The following is a 15,461-nucleotide window of genomic DNA, read 5'->3' as shown; positions in this document are numbered from 1 at the left end:
CACTTTAAAATTGTATTTGTATAATGACGATTCGAAAGTGCTTTTGAAGCCTATTTGAATAAAATTATTTTTGATTTGATTTGACTTATCTAACTATAGTAGCTACGTAACGCCAATGTGTATATCACTGTGACACTACTTTTTAGAAAAATGCTAAAACCCTGAAATACACCAGTGTTCGCAACCGTTCGATCAAATTATCGTACATGCGATAATTTCGTGCCTACTACGATGTTCGATAGTTCCCTCGATAGTAGCGTACATCGATCTAAATTGACACAAATTTGACAGATACGAAAATTTTGATCCACATACGATAATTCTACGGCTCTGGTACGATAGCTGCCTTGGTTCGGGTTGTGAACACTGTCTATATATATATATATATATATATATATAGGTGTGCTAAAATAATGCCTGAGCTCCTAACTTACACCACACATTAAAACTACGTGGAATTTAAATTTATATAACTCGAGTTCTTCAAGTTATGAGGATTACAGTTCCGACTTTGTCCTTCTACTTGTTACATTTTAATAGTTCATACAAAATATGTTTACACATTGTCAGTATTTTTTTTGCCAGTATTGAATTTATCGATTTATATTTTTTAAATTTTCTTCCGTATATACAATGTTTTGACAGTAGTAACTACTCAAACAGTAGCACTACACAAAAAAATAAACGAAGTTGTTGCGGGCGTTTGGAAGCTATGTGCAAAATAGATGCAGAAAAGATTTATTTGATACTAGACATTCAACAGTTTCACTCACATTTAGTTTTGATACTTATCAGCTGTTTTACCTCAGGTTAGAGCTCATATCTTGTAAGACGTATCGTGGCGTTACAGCCTTTAATATAGAATATTAAAAAGCTGTATAACGCTTCAGCCTGTAATATCCCACTACTGGGCATAGGCCTCTTTCCCCATGTAGGAGAAGGATCAGAGCTTAACCTACCACGCTGCTCCAATGCGGGTTGGCGGATATATTCCCTACTACGAGTAACGATCGCTATCAGGTGTATATGATAACAACCGGGACCGACGGCTTAACGCGCTCTCCGAGGCACGGTGGGGAGACCCACAAGGACTGCACAAACACCCAGACCACGGCAAACACCTGTATGGCCAATGCAAATGTTTGTCATGTGCGGGGATCGAACCCGCAACCACCAACACAACAGGTACAATCCATGGCTGTAACCGTTGCGCCAACGCGGCGTCTATATAATATATATATAGTAGATATATTAGTATTAATGCCTGTTTGACCGATTACTGATTGAGCTATCTTACGTTAAACGATATCCAACAGATAACAGATTATCATATATTTTTCTTTCAGGTCAAAGATATTTATTCTCATAAGAATTAACAATTTACTTATATGAGAAATACATTAGAAATAATACATTTATAAATATCTATAAGTTTACAATAATTCTAGCCGAGCGTGTCGGTAATATACAATAGTTCATTATACGATATCGTCACAAAAAGCTAAAAAGTGAGGGTAGAAACGCATGAATTGCGCTGCTGCACCTACCTTTTCAATGCATATTTTCCTATTTCTAAAGGTTGTCTGGAAGAGATCCGCCTTTGTATATACTGTCTTTATGTGTAAATAACTGTTTTATGTAAAAAAAAATCCGAGTGGTGTGCAATAAAGTTTATTCTGTTTTATTCTACATCGATGGTAAGACCGGTCACTATGTAGGGAAAAAGTAACAAAACGACAAGCGACAAAACACAAACAAATACATAGATCTTTAAATGTTTAACTACTGCTTTTTGTAACTGTTCATTTTTGAAGTAAAATTCTTTACGCACGCTTGACTTAGGCAGTAATCTGGTGAATGTGTGACGAGAGCGTTACGAAAAGTGTGATCAGGTGAGGCGAACGGACCAAGAAAGAGAGGTGCGAGCACACATTTTCTTTCCCTCTTTCTCTCATAGCCAGCTACGTTTCGTATCTAAGACACAGTGCAGGCCTATTATTCAAGCCTATTGCTAAAGAAGTTATACTCGTACTTCAGTCTTGTGGTCTAAAGCACACTCGTTTGTTTCAACATTTATACTCATTTTCCATGTTGATTCATATATACAACCTGATAACCCTAATCTTATATTTTATTAGCTAAGGTGAAACAGACCTTAAGAACCCTTTTATCTTTTCGATAAAACTAACAGCAACTTATCCGCAAGATAAACTTTATCATCAGCTTTGATAATTCCTAAGAATTTTACCCATTCGTTCAAACTAAGTAAACCTTCGAATAGTTTGCGATTAAGTTGTAGAAAAGTGTTAAAAAACTTGAAAATTTGTTAATATTTAAACAACATGAAGTATTGGGCTTTTAAGATTCCTGAGTTCTTGTTGTTTCTTAAAATTTTACTTTTTAAGTAGGCTTAGTCTAACAGTTATCTATACAAATCAATGAAATTGGAGTGTCTGTTTGTAATATTAAAATATTCGCTTTTATTATATTCATGTGGATGTATACACGGTACATATCAAAATAACATTTTTTACGATTTTTGTCTGTCTATTTGTTCCGGCTAATCTCTGAAACAGCTTGACCGGTTTTGATGGGACTTTCACTGGCAGATAGCTGATGTAGTAAGGAGTAATTTAGGCTACTTTCATTTGAGAAATTTATTTATTACTAGTTGACCCTGCAAACGTTTTTTTGCCATATATGTTATTAACCCTCTTAATCCCTCCCATTATAACTTAGGGTTATGAAAAATGTTAGCTGATTCTCAGGCCTACCCGATATGCACACAAAAATTTATAAAAATGTGTTCACCCGTTTCGGAGGAGTATTTTAATTCACATTGTGACACGAGAATTTTATATATAAGATATAAACTCTGCGAACTAAACAAAAACTTTTTGCTAAATTCCACGCGGACGAAGTCGCGGGCACAGGTAGGTATATAATATAAAATAAGGTATTTTTTTTATAATGTGAGGTTAAAAGCTAATGTGTATGCTTAAGTTATTGTGTTCGTGTGTTTATATAAAGATACTAGCCGTGCCCGCGGCTTCGCCCGCGTAGAAATCAGTGTGTCACAAAGTTTTCCCGGCAAACTTCCAGTGAAACTATTATCGAAATCGGCTTAGCCGTTCCGTAAACCTTTCTCTCCAAGCCCTCTCTCCATTGGTGAAATCGCATGAAAATCCGTTCAGTAGATTTTGAAGGAATCTTTCACATATACTTTTGGGGACTTTGTTTTATAAAACACTAACTGTCGCCTGCGACTACGTCCGCGTGGTTATGAAGATATGCATTACTATTAAGATGTTTAACGCAAATTATTTTTTTATTTCAGTCACTTGAAATGCTTATCAAAATGAGTAACTTTTTAAAAGGCACAATTTAGTATAATTTAATAGTTATTTTTATAAAACCTCTCTATACACCACATTTTTAGTTTTATTTTCAGGCTGTATATGTTTCATACAAACTATCAACCCTAATTAAACCCTCTTAGCGGTGGAATATCGCAAAATCCGTTCTTAGCGGACATCAACTAACTATAATCTACCTCTCTGCCTCATCTTTGTCCATCCTGGATGGATGGATCATCCAGCGGTTATTAAGTTCTCGTGATGAGTGAGTCAGTGACCTTTCTCTTTCATAAATATAGATTACGATGCATTATTTGGACACCTTCTCGCTATCTATAGAGCATACATTTTAAATTTCTTTTACTCCTAAAACATAGGACTTTCATACAAACTTCCAACCCCCCGTTTTACCCCCTTAGGGGTCGATTTTCGTAAAATCCGTTCTTAGCGGATCTCTACGCCCTATAAGGAGCCTTCCTGCCAAATTTCAAGTTTATAGGTATTATAGTTTCGGAGATTTCGTGATCAGTGAGTCAACGTACCATCCCCCGTTATAACCCCAAAAAGGGGTTGATTTCTAAAGATACAGTATTTGGACACTTTCTCACCATCTATAGAGCATACATTTTAAATTTCAAATCTCTTACTTCAAAAACATAGGACTTTCATACAAACTTCCAACCCCCGTTTTACCCCCTTAGGGGTCGAGTTTCGTAAAATTCGTTCTTAGCGGATGTCTACGTCCTATAAGGAGCCTACCTGCCAAATTTCAAGTTTGTAGGTGTTATAGTTTCGGAGATTTCGTGATCAGTGAGTCAACCTACCATCCCCGTTTTAACCCCAAAAAGGGGTTGATTTCTAAAGATACATTATTTGTACGCCTTCTCATCATCTATAGAGCATACATTTTAAATTTCAAGTCTTTTACTCCTAAAACATAGGACTTTCATACAAACTTCCAGCCCCCCGTTTTACCCCCTTAGGGGTCGATTTTCGTAAAATCCGCTCTTAGCGGATCTCTACGCCCTATAAGGAGTCTTCCTGCCAAATTGTAAGTTTATAGGTATCATAGTTTCGGAGATTTCGTGAACAGTGAGTCAACGTACCATCCCCCGTTATAACCCCAAAAAGGGGTTGATTTCTAAAGATACATTATTTGGACACTTTCTCACCATCTATAGAGCATACATTTTAAATTTCAAATCTCTTACTTCAAAAACATAGGACTTTCATACAAACTTCCAACCCCCGTTTTACCCCCTTAGTGGTTGAGTTTCGTAAAATCCGTTCTTAGCGGATGTCTACGTCTTATAAGGAGCCTACCTGCCAAATTTCAAGTTTGTAGGTGTTATAGTTTCGGAGATTTCGAGATCAGTGAGTCAACCTACCATCCCCGTTTTAACCCCAAAAAGGGGTTGATTTCTAAAGATACGTTATTTAGACGCCTTTTCATCATCTATAGAGCATACATTTTAAATTTCAGGTCTCTTACTTCTAAAACATAGGACTTTCATACAAACTTTCAACCCCCCGTTTTACCCCCTTAGAGGTCGAGTTTCGTAAAATCCGTTCTTAGCGGATGTCTACGTCCTATAAGGAGCCTACCTGCCAAATTTCAAGCCTGTAGATCTTATAGTTTCGGAGATTTCATGATCAGTGAGTCAACCTACCATCCCCCGTTTTAACCTCAAAAAGGGGTTGATTTCTAAAGAAACATTATTTGGACGCCTTTTCATCATCTATAGAGCATAAATTTTAAATTTCAGGTCTCTTACTTCAAAAACATAGGACTTTCATACAAACTTCCATCCCCCGTTTTACCCCCTTAGGGGTCGATTTTCGTAAAATTCGTTCTTAGCAGATGTTTACGCTCTATAAGGAGCTTTCCTGCCAAATTTCAAGTTTGTAGGTGTTATAGTTTCGGAGATTTTGTGATCAGTGAGTCAACGTACCATCCCCCGTTTCAACCCCAAAAAGGGGTTGATTTCTAAAGATACATTATTTGGACGCCTTTTCATCATCTATAGAACATAAATTTTAAATTTCAGGTCTCTTACTTCAAAAACATAGGACTTACATACAAACTTCCAACCCCCGTTTTACCCCCTTAGGGGTCGATTTTCGTAAAATTCGTTCTTAGCGGATGTTTACGCTCTATAAGAAACTTTCCTGCCAAATTTCAAGTTTGTAGGTGTTATAGTTTCGGAGATTTCGTGATCAGTGAGTCAACCTACCATCCCCGTTTTAACCCCAAAAAAGGGGTTGATTTCTAAAGATACATTATTTGGACGCCTTCTCATCATCTATAGAGCATACATTTTAAATTTCAGGTCTCTTACTTCAAAAACATAGGACTTTCATCCAAACATCCAACCCCCGTTTTACCCCCTTAGGGGTCGAGTTTCGTAAAATCCGTTCTTAGCGGATGTCTACGTCCTATAAGGAGCCTACCTGCCAAATTTCAAGCCTTTAGGTCTTATAGTTTCGGAGATTTCGTGATGAGTGAGTGACCTTTCGCTTTTATATATATTATTATAGATTAATAGGCAAAATGAAAGTCAGATAAATTGATTTACAGAAAACTCAAAAATATACGAGTTTTTTTTGTTCTCTATAGTAACAATACATTATAATATTGTGTATAATACACCACATGACACGCATTGACTTTCGATTTAAAAAAACCAACATCGGTCAACCCAGTCAAAAGTTCTGAGGTAACATACATTTAAAAAAAATACAGTCGAATTGAGAAACTCCTCATTTTTCGAAAGCCAGTTAAAAATTTCAAAACTCAAATACAATTCAAAATGCATAACCATAACTATAACCCAGTAAAATAAACATTACAACTTGGCTAATTAGCAGGAACACGGCTAAAACTAACTTGAAACTCTAACTGTTAAGGAAGCAGGCGTAACGCTGGTTAACTTTCGTAAAATGTTAGCGATAACAATTAGGGGTTATGATAGTCGTTCTCTCGAATGTTCGTTTATATGGTGACCTAACTACTGAGAAGTTAGTGAAGCAATGGAGATTTTATATAATACAAGCTGACCCGGTAAGCATCGTGATGACATACTTTTTTTGTAAAAATCAGCATGTTTTTTTTTTTGGAATATTTAATTTTTTTTATCCCATGGAAGCTATATCTGAAAGCCAACCTGACGAAATTCGAATATATTTTTTTTTTTATCTTCAATTATAGTAACCTGCCAAAAATTAACTCAAAAAAGTAATAGTCCAATTTTTGTGCACTATATACATTTAAGTAATTCATATATCTATCATATCTATTAATATAGATTTAACAGAGGTTTTAAACCAAAATATTGTTTAACGATTTCTTATAAATTAGTTTATACTTATTATCTCATCAAGAGAACCCAACTTGTTATATACAAGCCTAGGATTTACCACACGCTAGGATTTACCGCAAGCTATATATACTAAGCACAGTACCTGATGGACAGAACATCTAACATTTTAGTATCACTTTTTATCTATGTTTCAGCCTGTTATGACCCATTTCTGAGCATAGGCCTCTTTCCCCATGTAGGAGAAGGATCAGAGCTTAATCCACCACGATGTTCTAATGCTGATTGACGGATATATTCCCTACTTTGAGTAACGATTGCTATCAGGTGTACATGATAACAGCCGGGAACGACAGGTTGACGTGCTCTCCGAGGCACGAAGAAGAGGACCCACAAGGACTGCCCAAACTCCCAGACCACGACAAACATCTGTATTGCCAATACAAATGTTTTTCATGTGCGGGGATCGAACCCGCGACTGTCAGCGCACAGCCACAAACCAGTGCTGTGACCGTTGCGCCGTTTGCGCGATGTTTATCGAAAAAAAAAAATCTGTACCAGTTGGCTGTTACCTATAACACAAGCATTAAGTTGCTTGAATTAGGAACAGACGAACATGTTTGATAAAGATATTTATTTATGATAGTTATCTAAAAGTATTTTCAGTACTAACATTAGTCTTTATCTGCCAACTAAAACATATACATTAATGTGTCTACCCTCACGACAGACGACTTTGTTTAGTTTGATGTATTGACAAATAATATGTTTAAATATACGAAATATTTTCACGGTCGTCTGTCCTTAACCTTTTCTATAAGTCTGTGTTATAGCAAGCCGAGCTATGACACTTCTAAATATTATAATTATGCTGTGTGGCTACGGCATTAAAGAATATAGCCATCCCCTCTCTTCCGGTGGTAAGAGGCGACTAAGGGATAACACAGTTTCACTACCACCTTGGAACTTATACAAGCCGACCGATGGCGGGATAACCATCCAACTGCTGGCTTTGAAATACACAGGCCGAAGACAGGCAGCAGCGTCTTCGGTGCGACAAAAACAGCCCTGCGATCACCAACCCGCCTGCCCAGCGTGGTGACTATGGGCAACACACATGAGTTCACGCCATTTTTGGCTTGAACTTGTGGAGGCCTATGTCCAGCAGTGGACTGCAACAGGCTGTGATGATGATGATGATGATGATGAAATATTATAATATGTATATTTACTTAAGAGTGTACTCGAGGTGGATATCGAATCGGTGAAACAGCTCTAGACCGGAAAGCATGGTCACTTCAAACTACGCCAAAGAGCCAGGTCAATATCATGAACTTTTGTCGCTGATTCGAGCAAAAACACCTACTCCTATTGTGACGAAACTTGCTACATAGTAACAGAGGGACAAATGTAATACATAGGCTCGCCATCATTCAAAAATTCGTCTACATCCTGAAACGAAATTAATGAAATGTACCTAACTAAAAATTAAAAAAAATGTGTAGGTACATATTAATATAAAAAGTGTGTATAATAATTGTGTGTTGCTTGCAAACGAAAAAAAAAACCGACTTTAATTACATCGATAACTAATACAATGTAGTCCAACGAACAAACAGTCAATTAAATACGCGTGATGAGATATAACTCGAAAAGTACATGTCAGATTTCGTATTAAATTAAATGGGACGTCATGAATACAACCTTTCGATTAAAAAAAGAATCATTAAAATCGGTTAAAAATCAGTAACAGTATTATAAATACAGCCAAATCAATTAGTAATCATTACACCAGCCTTTTCCAAAGTTGGCAATAACGCCCCCTTGTGGGCGCTGCAGGCCTAAGTAGTGTAAGAGACCTAGAAAAAAAATGTGTCGTTGTGTAGAGGCTTAGGGGGCGATTTAAATCATCCTTCACATTATTTTTATACTAGAATCGATTATGTTTGTTTTATTTTCAATAAAAGATATTCTGTCTAATAAAGTGCCGCTGTGTACTACCTACTGCGCTCAGGTTTCAAGTTAACTCTTGCGGGTTATAGCAAAAGTCTCGCTTACAATTAATGTTTAATCTCCGCTAATATAGCTCGCAATAATTAAATTAATTTGAAGTTATAGTGGTTTTTTTTTAAGTTGGTGAAAAAATGGGGGCACTATAAAATAATTGATCTCAAAGTAGGCAGTAGACAAAATAAGTTTGGGAACCGCTGCATTACATATTTGTCATATTACACCTGTTAACATCCCAGTACTATAACAACAACCCTTTTTCCAACTAATAGAAAGCTTAGGAGACGTTAATCTACCACTTTTTTTTAAAGGACAGTATAACAAGACGACATTTGAAAGTTTCATTAATAATTTCGAAAAAAAACTAACCGCTTTATTATTTTCCTTCTTAGATAATATCGTGGAACAAGCTGAAATACATCATTATTAGAAGGCTTTAACAAAAGCCTAAAATTCAGAAGTAGACATCGATAGCGCTGTCCTAAATCTCATTCCCATTAGTGTACTTCTGTACGCTTTGATTTATATTTCGTGTAGAACCAGTAATTACGAAATTAAATTCAATACCTATTCTAATTATTATGATTCTATTTAAGCATATTATTTATGAATCAAAATATTATATCCTGTAAATTAAACGTTTGTTTAATTTACAGGATCTATAATGTTCATCTTCTTGTGTTGAATTACGTAATTGTTTAGCTTTATTTATTAGAAGTACATCTATACTATACTTACTAAAACAAAGTCCTCTGAAAATTGATTTACTTGCAGAGATCGATATTTAACAATAAGGCTGCTAAAGTGCCATCCATAAATTACGAGACTCAAATTTCACGATTTTTCGACCCCGTCCTTGTCACAGATGGTCACATTTATGACACACTACCTTGTGTGACATCACATATTGTACAATTTCACACATATATATTCTTATTTATTAAATGAAAACATCAGTTTCAACAGTTCATTACTTTAATTATTTAGGTATACCTATTATATATGAAATGTGTTGTCACAAAATGTTGGTCCCTTTTCACGCCCCTTGTCACAATGTCATACTAAGTCAAACCCCCCTTTTCCTTCTAAAATTGTACATACATAGGTATTTCCGAGAGTGGTTCTCATAAATAAAAGGTTAATAAAACATTACGCTTATTCGTAGCTAAGCGATAGTTATCTACTAAATTAATAATTCTTTATTATGGGTCTAGAAATAGACGCCCAGAATACAAACAATGTGCAGTCCGTAAAAGTGAAAATTGGTGTATAACGTAGCAGCTTCTTTGACTTTTGACCATAATTAATTAATTCATTTATTTATTATTCATATAATAATAAAAAACAAACGTCACTAAGAACTTCCCAACTATAGACCTCTTGTAAAAATTTCCACTTCAAATAATCGCTTTCGATAGTATTTGGCAATCTAACAACTATCAAATAAAAAAAAAAAAATCCGACTATTATAATTATCGTGGATTCGATATTAAGCGATAGCGCACGAAGCAAATTTTCCTGGCAATGCGAAATACGGGATCGCTAATGTCGGTAGTGAATTCGCCGATACCCGCAGAATTGGCAGCAAAACGATAATTACTCGAACTATTTTGAATGCTGACGATGATCATTTATGTAAAAGTCAAATTGGGGACTACATGGGAGAAGGATTATGGTATATATTTGTATATTCTAGCTGACCTCGCAAACGTTGTTTTGTCATATATGTTATAAAACCCTTAATCCCCCCTTATAGCTTAGGGATATGAAAAATAGATATTGGCCGATGTTCAGACCTATCCGATACGCATACAAAATTGCATAAAAATTGGTCCAGCCATTTTGGAGGAGTATTGTAACTAACATTGTGACACGAGAATTTTATATATAAGACTTTATTTTGTTTGACTGGCTATGTTGCCATTTATATTGTTTGACTGGCTATATACTTCACCTTTCCTTAAAAGCTCAAGGTAAAGAATAGTAGATAGAAGATAAGAAGTTAAGGAAAATTTAATTCTGAAGATCTAATTAATAGATATAGATATATATATATATATATATATATATGAAGCCTTATTATATATTTGTATAACTGACCTGACAGATGACTGACCTGACATGACCTGTCTTACGAACTGTTAAACACGTGAAGGTGAAATAATAGTTACTTTTATTTAGAATTTTTACTATTTTCTGCTCAATTTTCTTAATTTTTCACTTCGGGATTTGATTTTGTAATAAAGTTTTAATTACAAACTATTTGACAGGGCAAATTTCGTGCCGCCATATTGTTTTTTCGCGAATAAGTCGATGTTTTTTTTTTCGTTTTTAAAAACCTGACCAATTACATGTAACCAAAAAAAAATATCCTATTTAATGCAGTCACTTATGCGAAGATATACGCGTAATATATTATTTCCAGTAGGGATTCATTTTTATTTTTTATATACAAAAAGACAAAATACGTAGATGAAAATTCTACGGCGTAGCGTTGACATTCAAAGAATTCGGACTTATCTAGAATTAAATTTAATATTGCTTAGCTGTTGAACCATTTCAATGGAATCGGAGAATTCAGAGGCTCGAATATGCAACTAATAGTGAAAGAAAATTTAGATACAAATCTAGTGGAACAGCGTTTTATCTTCATACCTATTCACACTATTGTAGGCCTTGCAAACGTTCTTGTATAGTATTTTTTTTTATATATAAAGTTATGTCCACAGGCTTATAGTGCCCGTGCTTTTGTTATTCCGATTTTTAGTTTTAATACTGATCGTTTACTTGTTACACTACTGCAGCTTACATTAAGAGAACTAATTATTCTTTCTTACTATCCCTAATGCAGACGTGAGTCCACCGACCAAAATTATGCTAAACTTAATTAATATCTTACATCTTGTATAGTATTACGAGTAACCTTCTTTACACCAGCGGTCATGGGACTCATCTCATCACAGTTTAAAGCACCATTTGTATTTTGAAGTGAAATTTCTTTAGGTGCATGAGGTGAAAAATTTTTACCAATCAAACGCGTCACGGCGTCACGATTCACGAATTTTTAAACGTCCTTACCACGTTGAATACACCGGTTCTCGTCCGATCACCGAAGTTAAGCAACGTCGGGTACGGTCAGTATTTGGATGGGTGACCACCTGGGAACATCGCGTGACGTTGGCTTTTTGTTTTTTGTTTTTTCAGTTTGTAAAACATATATAAAACATTGTTTGTTATTATGGAACAATTGGAACATATTATTATTCATTGTATCATACTGTTAACTAACTTTTCCTCTAATCTCCTCATTTGTATCTTGTTTATAAGCATTATCTTATTATACTTAACAACATTTTCATTTTATACAAATTTTCAGACAAAGAGTGAAACTAAGTTTTTAAAAACATTAATGAAAGATTCAAGGGAAAATATATAGATGCCAATAAATATCGTTTTTAAACACTTGCGATAGGATATATTTTTGTTTGCCCGTTTTTTACTGTTTTGTCACTTGTGAGTATTAAAGTGTATTGTGTCTTCAGTATTTGTTATTACTCCTGTAATACTTTTTGTGTAAATAAAATCGAGAACTTCGTAAATTCTAATTATATTAACGTCCTTTGTGATGTATATCCTTTAAAAGGTTTATAATTATTTAAACCTTAAATGTTTTTCTTCAATCTATACTAATATTATAAAGCTGGAGAGTTTGTTGGTTGTTTGCTTGAACGCGCTAATCTCAGGAAGCACTGGTCCGATTTGAAATCCTTAACACTCTAGAATGTTTAAAATTTTCATATCTAATACCATTAAACGAGCAATTATTGTATATATATAATCTGAATCTCGGAAACGGCTCCAACAATTTTCATGAAATTTAGTATGCAGGGGATTTCGGGTGCGATAAATCGATATAGCTAGGATTCATTTTTAAAAAATGTCATTTTATTAATAAATAAAAAATGGCTACAATATCGTTAGAATACGAAGGTAAATTTCGGATTTGTCAATAAAGTTGTGATAGCTTTGGTGGGAAATGGGCCGGTCGGGATCGACCGACAAGACCACGGTTCAAATCCCCATATTTACAGATCGATTATTTTTTTCCTTTTTTTTCTAATTGCACTCGTGATTTTTTATTTAAATAACCAGTTGATATTTTTTATTACTATGTCGGTAAAATCGGAAAATATTATCAATATTTTATCAATATGTAATTCGTATTTAAATATGATTTCAAAAAACACACGATTTACTAAAAATACCGAGCTTATCTCGGCCACCCGGGTCACCATAATATAATCCCTCATATCTTGCGCACAGAATCCATAACATATATCTCTCTGGTCTAAAATGCTTGTATTTTAATTTCATATTTACTTTATTGACTATTTGTTTAAACTAGTGGTCGTTTTTTTTTTTTTTTTTTGTTGACCCAGTAAATATCCCTAACGGATGCCTCCAGCCCGGGGGGGCTGGAGGGTATGTCCGATTCGCACGGACTAAAACCTCTGGGGTGTTCCTTCGCTCGCCTGCACGCGAGCAAGCACTTCCGCGAAACTAGTGGTCGCCCAGCGGTCGAAATTCAACCATAATTAATTAAAATTATAAGTTTGAAAATTATTAAGGTTCTGTTATCAAAGACTATACTTCTATAATAATGAACAAAAGAGTATAGTGTATGTATCGAATAGATGGTAGTGTGTCAAATACATGGTAGTGTGTATATTGTTTTTTTTATATATTGGTTTAATGTATTTTGTTGCATAATTAAAAAAATATTAGCATTTTACACTCCTTCTCTATATAAACTATAAGTGTGCGAAATATCATACTCCTCCGTCCGCGCAATTTTCGTAAAAAGGAGTACAAAGTTTTTGCTTCACGTATTAATATATAAATATCACAAAACGATTTTATTTATATGACGTATCAAATTTTTCAAGACGTTACCTTTTGTCACAAATAGAATTTAGAAAAAAAAAATTGTTTAAATACAAAAATTAAAGCCTCAAGCTTTTAACAATTTGAAGCTTCCAAAATTCACTCCATATTGCGATAGCGTCAAAAAATGAAACCGTAACAGCGTGGAGTTGAAAAAAGTATTAGTCGTTAACATGTACCAGTACTCACTAGTTTCAACCAGTTATAACTTGGATTGAACCGGAATTTTCCGGTGAACAGGCGATATTAAAATAGGTTTTTATAAATGAAAGATTCGTTGATAGTTGGAGTTAGCGCTGTAAAATATCATTTAAAAAATTGTTTTTTAATACTTTATTGCAAATTTTAGAAAAATATAGTAATTAAAAAGTTCAGAGGCGGTAGATATTTCTTGTTAAAATCAAGTTATAGTCAAGTTATAGGTTATAGTTTTGTGTGCATATTGGGTAGGTCTGAAAATTGGCCAACATTTATTTTTCATACCCCTACGTTGTGAACGGGGGGGGGGGGCGTTAAGGAGGTTAATAACATATATGGCAAAACAAAGTTTGCTGGGTCATCTAGTAAAATTATAGAAACGATTCGTATGATTGGTTAAATTAAACCACTACAAAAACTTTCAGATTGTTTAGGTGAAAATTTAGATGAATAATAAATATTTAACTAGTAGTTATGTATGGATATTTGTATATGTGTATGCGTATGAATTAATGAATCTATCATACACTATTTTTATTCATCCTTAAGGATATTGTACACTTCCTATCCGTCACTACTATATCATATCCTGTGCCCACTGGGTTATCTGGAAGAAATCGCTCTTCAGCGATAAGATCGACTTTGTACATCTTTTTTTTAGTTACTACTGGTTGTTTATATTTTGATGTACAATAAAAAATATATTATTATTATTATTATTATTAATTAAAAACTTTGTCATACTAAATCTACCTTGACGTACCTCGTTTGTACACTGTTTGCTGTATGTCCAGGTGTTTATGCTTGAATATTGTGTGCGCTTCGAGAGCACTCAGGAAGAGTAAATTCTGTTATTATAAAATTCGAAAGCTGTTTAGTGTTAGGTGTCTACTTGAAGATTAAATTATAAAAAAAGGAATAGAAGATAAAGGTAGGTTTTTCAGACGAAAGTTAAAATTGATGTTTTATCACCCATGACACTTCTTAAATTGGATCGTCGACTGAGTCAGAAAAATTGTGGTCTTACAAATTCAAATTCGTCGTCATTTTAAAAAGCTTATCAAATAAAGAATATAATTAACAATTAACACAATGATATTACAAAAGTAAATACTTTTTCGCTTTCCTGAAAAGTTGGTAATTTTAACATACATAGAGTTAAAACTTCAACGATGATAATAACTGAGATGTGTTCCTTTCAGTTTTAGACGATGCACTTTATTACCTTCACCCCTCAGCCAACTTGTGTCCACGACAAGTTAAATGAGCAATTTCCGAAATTCAGACACTAATAAAAATTTCAAAATTAAAAACGTAATATTTTCACCATGATGAAACATACAACTGCTCGGCGTCAGTACGAAATTTGATATCTTCAAAACGGTTTCACTGTGTGCAATATGAAGTTAATATTGCATCTGAATCCAATTTCAAGGAAATAATATGATATCTAGAACGAGAAAATTTTTTTTTTCGTAATTTTTCACTGAAAACATTTGATTTATAGTATCTATATAACAGCTACTCATAGTAGGGAATATATCGGCCAACCCGCATTGGAGCAGCGTGGTGGATTAAGCTTTGATCCTTCACCTACATGGGGAATAGAGGCCTATGCCCAGCAGTGGGATATTGC

General features: G+C 34.4%; 1 protein-coding gene and 1 pseudogene across 1 annotated transcript in view; both read left to right on the top strand.

The window, feature by feature from the left end:
* Positions 1-15,461, top strand: part of LOC123667622 — a 534,718-nt gene that overhangs the window by 306,740 nt on the left and 212,517 nt on the right. The gene's annotated exons all lie outside the window — the stretch shown is intronic.
* Positions 11,748-11,866, top strand: LOC123667657 (annotated as a pseudogene).

This window comes from Melitaea cinxia, chromosome 28 (assembly GCF_905220565.1).
Source record: "Melitaea cinxia chromosome 28, ilMelCinx1.1, whole genome shotgun sequence".
Taxonomy (NCBI): Eukaryota; Metazoa; Arthropoda; class Insecta; order Lepidoptera; family Nymphalidae; genus Melitaea; species Melitaea cinxia.
The sequence above is the reverse complement of the archived record's forward strand: the minus strand, read 5'-3'. Positions and strand labels throughout refer to the sequence as shown.